Source organism: Orcinus orca, chromosome 10 (assembly GCF_937001465.1).
Source record: "Orcinus orca chromosome 10, mOrcOrc1.1, whole genome shotgun sequence".
NCBI classification, from domain to species: domain Eukaryota; kingdom Metazoa; phylum Chordata; class Mammalia; order Artiodactyla; family Delphinidae; genus Orcinus; species Orcinus orca.
The window spans coordinates 83,950,377-83,960,660 of record NC_064568.1 but is presented as its reverse complement, the minus strand read 5'-3'; the positions used below and the strand labels follow the sequence as shown (position 1 = coordinate 83,960,660).

The following is a 10,284-nucleotide window of genomic DNA, read 5'->3' as shown; positions in this document are numbered from 1 at the left end:
TCCGTGGCATGTGGGATCCTCCTGGACTGGGGCATGAACCCGCGTCCCCTGCATCAGCAAGCGGACTCTCAACCACTGCACCACCAGGGAAGCCCTGTCATGCCTTTTTGCAGTGACTTTACTGAGATGTCTGCACCTAGATACGGCTATCCACTCAGAAAAAATAGACAATAGTCTTCAAGGACTGTGGAGCGCTTGCCCTCACCTTTTCATAATTCTGCCAGAATTTATGTGAGTCCCGGGTCCTCATCGCACTAGTGAGTGCTGAGTGCTCACGGAGGTGTGTGTAGGTGAGGACGTGGTTTGAATTCTACGTCCTCTTGCCCTACTCACGCCCCAGAAATCCTTGCCACCCTGCAACTGGCCTGCATAGGCTGGGGCTAGTCCCTGCCAGGGTATCAAAAGGCTGCCAGGTACCCGACAACCTCAGACTCTCAGACTAGTGATCTACAGATACTAGTCATGACTGTACAGTTAAGGGCCTCCTATCTTTCCCCCCTTTTCCTAGCTGGCTTCGTGCAGTCAAATTCTAAGCTGGAGAAGGTGAGTGACCACCAGAGAGGGTGGGACAGGGCTCAAAGGTGGAGCCTTCTGTCCTGCTCCCAAATCTTGCCCTCAGTCCTTCTTGTAAGACTCTGACCTCTGCTTTCTCCCTCTTTGCAGTATGCGGGCAAGCATGTCCTTTTTGTCAATGTGGCCACCTATTGTGGTCTGACAGCTCAATACTCTGGTAAGAGTTCATAACCAAATCTCCTTGGGACTAAACTTTCCAGCTCATTATATTCTAAGTCATGTTGGAATTATATTCTAATTCTAATTCTATGTATCAAAATAAATACTCATGATCAAGTGACTTTATTCCCTGATGTCAGGAGTCAGTAAACTATGGTCCACAGGGCAAATCTGGCCAGCCTACTTTTGTAAACAAAGTTTTATTGAACATAGCTATGCTCATTCATTTACAGATTGTCTGTGATGGATGTTAAGCTACAAGGCAGAGTTGAGTGGTTGTATGAGTGATGGTGTCAGAGACCATCTGAAATTACTACCTGGACCTTCACAGAAAATGTTTGTTGACCCCTTCCTATGTCCTGCCTCTGCTTTTCTCCTGAGATTTCCAGGAGAATCAATAATGTATCTGACAGCTAGGAGCCTCTCTGAAGATTCAAGTCTCCTTGGTAAATACAGGAGGTAGGATTGATGTTTTTGAGACTTTTCCAGGGTTTTACATGTAACTTACAAAGACAGGGAAAAGGGGAAAGGGGCTTTATACCTGGAGCACATTTGACTGGAGCAAGGGCTGGTAGAGGAGGCCATAATAGAGGCAAACACTCCCTCTCCAACCTCAATGCCTCCTTTAAGTGTAGTTTTTCCCTCTCTGTACATGACTCAGAGCAGATTTTTATCTTTCTCATATCTTAGGCCTTGTTGTTTGAAAGCCAATAAATAATAAACAGGGTTATTTTCTTTCAGAAACAGATGTACTTCTTATATTTGAACTAATAAGAACTTTGATTTAAAATTTTTGATTATGTTATATTTCGACAAGGTAATATATTCACAAGGCTCAAAATTAAAGGAATAAAGACGTTTAGAGTGAAAAGTTTTTTCAACTCTTTCCCCTCCCTTCAGATGACCAATATTATCATGTTTACAAAATATATGGGTATTCTTTTTTTTCTTTTCCCCCAGTTGATAACATATTGTAAATACTATTTGCCAATTTGCTTTTTAAAATTAATAAGGTACCTTGGAGTTCAGACCATTTCCTCCCTCTTTTTTAAGACTGAAGAATATTCTACTGGACCATACTTCATTTTACCAGTTTATAGGGACTTTAAAAATCAATTTATTCAGTTCCCACTCTGTACATAACAGATGAGGAAACTGAGAAATAGCTACTCAAGGACTGGTAGACATGTTTCCTAATTTATTGTCTCTTTCCTAGAGGAAGTGATTACCTACAGTGACTAAAGACAAGAGTGGAGGATGTGGGGAAAGGTACTAAGGAACCATTTGGAAACAGGAAAGCAATCTCATATTGCAAAAGTAAATAAATAAAAATAAATAAAGGACTAAGAGGAGATATCAGTTGACCCCATTGGCTGAGCAGAATCTGAGTGGGACTGGTTAGTGTTTGCTAGGGGACTGAAAATATCTAGCTCAGAAAGGGTGAACAAGGAAGACAATTATAAAAGTCTGAGGAGACAAATTGGAAAACTTGGGGAAGAAGGCAGTTGGAAGCTTGTGTTTTGGCATATCAATGAGGGTTTTTAGGTAGAATGCATCTTTAACATTCTGAAGACTATTGAAGAACACCAGGAAGCTCAACCTGGAATTTCTCTGGTTCTCTTTTCCCCTGTCAGATTTACCCACACTCCACCCAGGGTGAACCAGCTTGTAAAGAGGAGAGAAGCACATTCTCATTGTGTGTGTCTTTTCCTTTTTAAAAGAAAGATTCAATCTACCAATTAACCAACCAGGGAAGGCAAACTGATGAGCAGTGATATTTAAACGCAGTTTTGTTTAAAAATCACCTGATGAGCTTTTCATTTTTTAATTGTGGTACAAAAAGACATAATATAAAATTTACCATTTTAACCATTTTTAAGAATACTGTTCAGTAGTGTTAAAAATATTCATTCTTGTGAAACAAATCTCCAGAACTTTTCCATCTTGCAAAACTGAAATTCTGTACCCATTAAATAATAGCTCTCCTTTTCCCCTTCCCCCCAGCCCCTAGTAACCACCATTCTACCTTCTGTTTCTATAAATTTGACTACTTTAGATACCAGATGTATTTGTCTTACCTGCAGTATTTGTCTTTTTCATGACTAGTCTATTTCACTTAGCATAATGTCGTCAAGGTTCATCCATGTTGTAGCATGTGACAGAATTTCCTTCCATTTTAAGGCTGAATTTGTTTGAAGGCCAGTTCTTCAATCATTTGTTTATCCATTCATCCATTGATGGACATTTGGGTTGCTTCCACTTCTTGATTTTTATGAATAGTGCTCCTATGAACATGGATGTGCAAATATCTCTTTGAGGCCCTATTTTCAATTCTTTGCATATATACCCAGAAATGGGAATGCTGATCTATGGTAGTTCTATTTTTAATTTTTTGGGAAACCTCCATACTATTTTCCATAGCACTTAAACCATTTTACAATCCCACCAGCAGTGATCTGGTGAGCTTTAGAATAATAAAGGTGACTGGGGAGCCATCTCAAAAGAATGTAATCAGAAATTTTTCTGGAATGGAACCTGGGTATCCCTATTTTTAAAGGAAGGCCCCCACCTGATTCTGATGTGCTGCAGATTTGGGAAATACTGCACTATAACATTTTGAATACATGTTTAGAGATCCAGTATCTAATTTCAGCCCTGCCACAAACAGTCTTTCTGACCTAGATATTTTTTTTTTCCTTCCCTGGGCCTCTGGTTTTTTCCTCTGTAAAATGGGTATCTCTAAGGATCTTTCTCTACACAAGGAGGCTCTCTAGCCAGGCCGCCATATTGTCCCTTCTCTACCCATAGAACTGAGCACACTTAAGGAGGAGCTGAAGCCCTTTGACCTAGTTGTGTTGGGCTTTCCCTGCAACCAATTTGGAAAGCAAGAACCAGGAGAGAACTCAGAGATCCTTCCGGGACTGAAGTAAGTGCCTGCTTGAAACCCTATAGGGGTCTCTGTCTACCTTTCCTCTGTTTCCAGAGGCACTTCCATATTAGGGACTTCTGGGATGGGTAGTGGGTTAATAGGCTTAGGGGCATCTGCAAACTGATTTTAACTTTGGCCTCTACTGATATGAGTCTGGCAGTGTCAGACACTCTCTCCCCCTCTCTGGGAAGTGAGAACTGGACAGACCACGGAGGACCAGGAGCACAGAAATAGCTCCTGGTATTGCTGCTACAGAAACAGTGCAGGGGGAGACAGTGATAGGATGTGGAATAGAGAAAAATAAAGTGAATCAGGGAGCCCAAAGTTTAAAAATGGCCTTATTTCCCCTTCCCAGCCCTGTTTTCCACATCTCCACCTCTCTCTCCCCTTTCTCATGACCTCAAATTCTGGTACCCCATTATAACTTTCTTTCATATATTCTGGAGCTTCCTGGGAACATTATGGTTCATTGCAGGTATGTCCGTCCAGGAGGAGGATATGTACCTAATTTCCAGCTTTTTGAGAAAGGGGATGTGAATGGCAAAAAAGAGCAGAAAGTCTTCATCTTCTTGAAGGTGAGTTAATCACTGACCTAAGCCTCTTCTTCCCAAATATTCCTAGCATAAACTTGGTGTGGTAGAAATGGATCCAAGGGCACCTGCCTGGAGGTGGGATTGGACTCTTTGGAAGAGATCTCCAGATTAGCATAGGGATTGGGGTTTAATTTGTTAGTATCTATGATGCTCTGGCTTTGTGTGGTGGAGAGAGTTGTGTAGAGTGTCACCTTTCACTGGGACCACTCTCTTTTGTTCATTGACATTCATTCATTCATACATTCAAGGTATACTTGTTGAGTGCCTGCTATCTATAAGGCAGTTTTCTAAATAATAAGGGTATAAAGTTGAATAGAAACAGTCCCTATTCCTTGATGATTTCATACTGGAGAGGATGACATAGAAATCAGATATAATACAATGTAGTAAGTGCTTTATATGAAACACTGACTCTTAGATATAGAGAATGTGAGAGCTGAACGGGCCTCTAGAGATCATCAGAGTTCAGTGTTCTTAGATGCTGAACTGTGGGCCAAAGCTGGCCTATGTTGAGATTTTTATATATTCTCAGTAAATTGAGAAAATAGGACAATATAAGGAGGATTTCATAAACTCAACTGATTTATAGGGCTACCCTTTATTCTAAGATTAGTACCTATATGTAATTTATTCTTATAATTATCTTTTTAAAACTAAATGGTGAAGCAATGATGTTTTTAAAATTTTCTCTTATTTGACAAAACAAAATGTTGGAACTCCTACTGGTCCCAAAAGATATTTTTGAAATGTTACTGGCCCATGGAGCATCAAGACCTGGGAAACCACATTCTAATCTAAACCATTCACTTTGCAGAAAAGGAAACTGAAAGCTAGAGAGGTGATATATCTTATTCATAGCAGCAGGATTTTGTGATGTGGTCACAGGGAGAAACAGAAAGAGGGAATAGACTTTTGCTATAATATCTACAACATTCTTGGTAGTTGGTATCTTAGTGATTCAGAGAATATATTAGTAATCAGAGGAAATGAAAATATCTTGATATAAGAGGGAGTAGATTACCTGTGGGTGAAAATAGCCTGAATCATCCAAGAGCAGAAATGATACAGTCATTTCTCTTTTCCATCTCTCTGCTGCAGCAATCCTGTCCTCACCCTTCTGAACTTATGGGCTCAATCAAACATATATCCTGGGAACCCATCATGGCCCATGACATCCGCTGGAATTTTGAAAAATTCCTGGTGGGACCTGATGGAGTCCCTGTCATGCGCTGGTTCCATCAGGCTCGTCAGTACAGTCAAGTGAGATATTCTGGCAGACCTGAAACAGCTCAAAATCAAATAGGAAGACCAAGTTGGGGGCAGGAGCCATTCTGCTTCTTACCTGAAGACCTGTTCAAAAAAAAAAAATCCATCTTTTCACTATACTGTCTTCCTAAATGGTCTCCACTTGACTAAATCACCTCTATAGTGCCAAAATTCCCACTCTCTACCAAGTAGATTTATATTCAGAAGGCTACTGCTATTTCCCCTTGCAAGAGTAAGTGGGTGAAGAAAAAACAGAATGGAAACCCTAAATCCTCAGACATCTGTTTCAAATTTAATAATGCATATCCATCAAAGGGAAATCATCCTTCCATGAGGAAGGTTCAGTTTGTCACAATATCCTGAAAAAGAACGTTGCTACACATTCTGATTTCTCCTTCTCTCTCTACCCTAAAGGTGTAGAAATAGCAATGGGGTGTATAGCCATACAATCTAGGTTCCACTTCATAACATATTTCCTTCTCCAGGAGAAACATGTAATGTCAATTTCCAAACATTTTCGGATCAGTCTTTATCTGTGACACCCAGCCCACCCCTGCTCCCACTGATCTGTCACTCTTCTGTAGGAGCCCTAGGTCTAGTGGGAGCAGGAAATTGCCTCACATGAAGGGAAGGGCATCTTCACGATAGTGGGACCTGGAGCCTCTTTCTAATTTGGACCCTACAGAAACTTTCCTATGTCTGATCTTTACTGTATTCAGATTGTGACACTTGGGCAGAGCACCCTTTGAAGGACAGGCTTTCCTCTCTCAACCTTAGATTCCTCAGCTTCAGAACCAGCCCTGACCCTATCTCCAATAAAATCTTTTCTGCAGCAACTGGGATCAGTGTGGTGGTTTTTAAATCCTATCCTGTGCTCAAACTCGTCATACCTTTCTTTTCTTCCTCACTGTGACTGTCACAGATGATGGATTGACCAAATTACCTGAACCCCCTGTACAGAAGGATTTACCATCCCAGGTCCTTGAAAGGTTGTTACCTGATGGCTCTCAACTCTCATCCCTCTTTAGGAATTGTCTCAGGTCAAGGGTCACATTTCATTTCCAGGGGCAGCCTGTATGCAATTATTGGTCAACGAGAGGTATAACAGCCACGATCTGGCTTCTCAATTTAGGACAACTCTGAAGGATCCATTCCAGTGGTGGAGACCCCCAAGGGGTAGGCAATTGCCCTTTTGCACTTGTACTGCAGCCCAATTTTTCCCTCTGACAAATTCTGATTCTCTTCATTGCTTCTCAGGTGTTGACCCTGAGGTAGTGCCCCAGTAAACTTTCTGAATGCAAATCCCCATCTTGGAGTCTTTCCAGGGAACTCAACCTACAATAGTTAGTACCAAAAGTGATCTGAGAAAGAGGATGATAAGATGAGATTTTTGAAGCTGAATTACCCACCATCTGGTTGGTAGTGAGGGGATTGGTGGAGCACAAACAGCCACTGGCACAAAGTAGCAGTTTTTAAAACTTTCACCAGACCTGAACTGAGATGCTATACTGGTGGATATGCACAAGAAGATGTGATGTATCAGGTGCTTGATAAATATGGGAGAGCTGGTAATAATAACAGAATTGTATCGTTGTTATTAGAAGAAACTGATGCCTTGGAAAAAGATGATTAAAGGCTAAGGATGATATCTCATCAAATAAAGGCTAACTGTGAAAGCCAGAGTGTCTCCATAATAGGATATAAAGAACCTCTCATATCCTGCAACTCAAGAGCATAAAAAGCTAAGGTTCAGATCCAAGATTTAATCATAAGAATAGTAGAACTCCAAAGTGGGTTAAATTCTCAAACTAGATTATCTTCTATGCCTAGGTCATGGCCTTGATTGGAAGAGAATAGAACCTTGAGACATTGAATGGAGACGTCTGGTGGGATGCATTAGAACATCTAAATCTCCAGATTTCCCAAGATCCTTTGAGCCTTTTAAAAGTAGCCCAGTCCTCTTCTTCCCTGAAGACAATGCAGAGACCTCTCCTCTGCCAAACATGTGCCTCTGCCACTCACTCAGCGTCTTTCCCACATAGAACTAAATTCTAAGGGTTCTGGATCAAGAAGAGAACTCAAAGTTAGCTGAAGTAGAGTTTACTGATACTGGAGTATTCTCCAAAAGTATGTTGGCAAGAACTCAACATACTATTAGGATTCTCCTGCTTGAAAAAGAAATGGCTCTCACTAAATGTGGTAAGAATGCCAGGACTCTCGTGATTATGGCAGAAAGGAGGGATCAAAATCTCAGAAAAGTGGGCATGCTAGAGTGGATTTATTGGATTTACCATGTAACGCTGGAAAACCCACTAGGTGAATGTGTCACAAGAGGGCCAAAGGACATTCTGTTTGAAAAAAAAAAAGTAATATGCTGAGGAGAGGGGCACCAGCCTCACTGAGAAGTTCTATAATGAGTGTCCTCTGTTGGCGCTGGGCTGATGGTATGAGATTCTGCTACAGAAGTAACTTCACTGACAGCAATGGGGACTATAGGGTCCTGAAATAATTCAGGCCAGAGATAGCAGCACTCAACCATCAGAATCCGTGAGTGTGTGTGTGTGTGTGTGTGTGTGTGTGCGTGTGTGCATGCCCCAGGAGTGGGTGGGCAAAATTACTGTAATGAGAGACAATTTCAGAGTGGTAGCCAACTTTGCAGAGTGTTTGAGATAATTAATAAAATACAGCATCCCTAGAAGCAATACAGACGGGCAGTCAACAAGCATATCACTGTCTACACAATTAGAAGAAATTGAGGATAGAGAATCAGGAGACTGAGGGCAGCTACACCAGTTAAAAATAAAATCACAATACCTTGCTCAATTTCTGATCTTAAACCAGTTTTCAGACCTGAAATTTTTGACTAAAGGAGAAGCCAAGTCCTGAGGACCCTGCAGTGCCACTGCAAATATGTAGAATATAATTCCCCCATTCCTTTCCTAAAGGGACTTATGAGCATTTACTCAATAACCAAAAACTTAAGAAAGAGAAATACCCTCACATTTCAAGGACTGTTGGAAACAAGGTCCAAGTTGATATTGATACGGAAAGACCCAAAGTGTCATCATGGCCCCCCCGTTAAAATGGAGGTAATAGGGACCAGGTAACAAATGGAGCTGTGGCTCAGGTCTGGTTCACAGCGTGCCCACTAAAAGCTTGAAATGAACTACAACAAATATAAACAATAGATTTCTCTGAGTATGAGACTTCAGAAAATGTTCAAGTTATCTTTTTGTTTTTCTGCATTCCCTTTGTATGTATTGCATCTGCACATTTATAACAGTGGTTTTTCGAAAGGAAATATTAGCTCTGAATGTTTCAGGATAACAACGTATTTTAACATTCTTAGGTTAAAAAACAGCGAGTGATCGGGTCGGGGTGGGATAGGTGGCATCTGAAGCAGATGAAAGGTCAGTCGAGCAGAGCTCAGAGTGGAGACGGGAAACTCAAGCAAGTAGAACCGCTGAGATGGAAAGTCCGCGGGAATCCGGAAGCAATGAAAATGCACTGGTTTCTTACAGGTGAAATACACACTCCTAAGTGGAAAGCTTCCTGCCTTTGTGGAATCAATGTAATTTTTTTTTCATTCAAATGCTTTCAAATAACAGTCTGAATTTAGAGAAGCCGTGGGAATCTGAGCGGAAAATCAAGATAGAGAGAACTGCGACGCTCAGCCCCGGCAGCATCTCTGTACTGGGGAGGAAACGGCTGCAGATTGGCAAATACCAGGGATGCCTTGATTGCTGCTTTTAATCCCATTTGTGGAAGCCCCATATCAGAAGGTGCCATTTTGTTCATAACATTTAATATCTTTAACAAAAATACCGTCTTCATCTGTGAAAGTATATTCACTTATATCTCCCTAACGTAGCTCCAGTGGCGCAATCGGTTAGCGCGCGGTACTTATAAGACAGTACACTTGTGAGCGATGCCGAGGTTGTGAGTTCGAGCCTCACCTGGAGCAACTTTTACTACTCTCCAGCCCATACAACGAGACAGGCCAAATATGAGGCCACCCCCAAAGAGATCAACTGTTGTGATTTCTGTCCTACATCTTGCTTGTGATTTGTCTTAAAATTCTCTCTTAAAGTCATGCATAACAAGTACCATCCTGCTGAGTGTGGTGCCTGCCTTCTTCCAACACTTTGGCAATTTATCATTTGACACTTGCCAAGACGATTGTTCACAGTATTCAACTACATCTGATTTGTCAATTATGCGAAATGCGGACGATCTTGGTTTTTCTTACAAGTCTTTCAGCGGAAAATGTCCTGTCCTTGAACCTGCTTTCCTCCGTTTCTCCAGTCCTCTGGGCTTCCTCTAGGATGCTTATTACTCTTTATAAGTCCATGCTGCCTGTAGATATATCGCAGACACAGGTATTCAGTCTCAGAAAATGAGTTGAGTCAGGAGCCTACGTGTGGGTCACTTAATCTCACCTGGATCTTAAACATTATCAGAGTCATCCTGAGACACGGACATGGAGCTCTCCGGCTTTACAAAAGATTTATAATTGCCCGTGCGCAAGTGCTCAGCACTATCAGTTCTTTTTCATCTGCTGCTACGTTTTGGAGTGCTTATGTTCTCCCCGGCCCTACCCTGAGCTGCCCACCAGGTACATGTGGGTTCGAAATAAGACTCACAGACCAATTTAGATTAACGCTGGTAAAGAAGTGATCGTGGATAACTTACTTACCAAGATATACAATAGACATATCTATAGGGGCTATTCAGAGTGTTGTTTTTAGTGTTAAATGAGATAAT

The 10,284-nt window shown here is 41.4% G+C and overlaps 1 non-coding gene and 1 pseudogene across 1 annotated transcript; both read left to right on the top strand.

Moving 5' to 3' along the window:
- The first annotated feature begins 462 nt into the window (after positions 1 to 462).
- LOC105748900 (epididymal secretory glutathione peroxidase-like) lies at positions 463 to 5,557 on the top strand (annotated as a pseudogene).
- A 3,833-nt stretch (positions 5,558 to 9,390) lies between these two features.
- On the top strand, positions 9,391 to 9,484 carry TRNAI-UAU (transfer RNA isoleucine (anticodon UAU)). Its single transcript has 2 exons — positions 9,391 to 9,428; positions 9,449 to 9,484. It is a non-coding gene; the product is annotated as a tRNA-Ile (tRNA).
- The last annotated feature ends 800 nt before the right edge of the window (positions 9,485 to 10,284 follow it).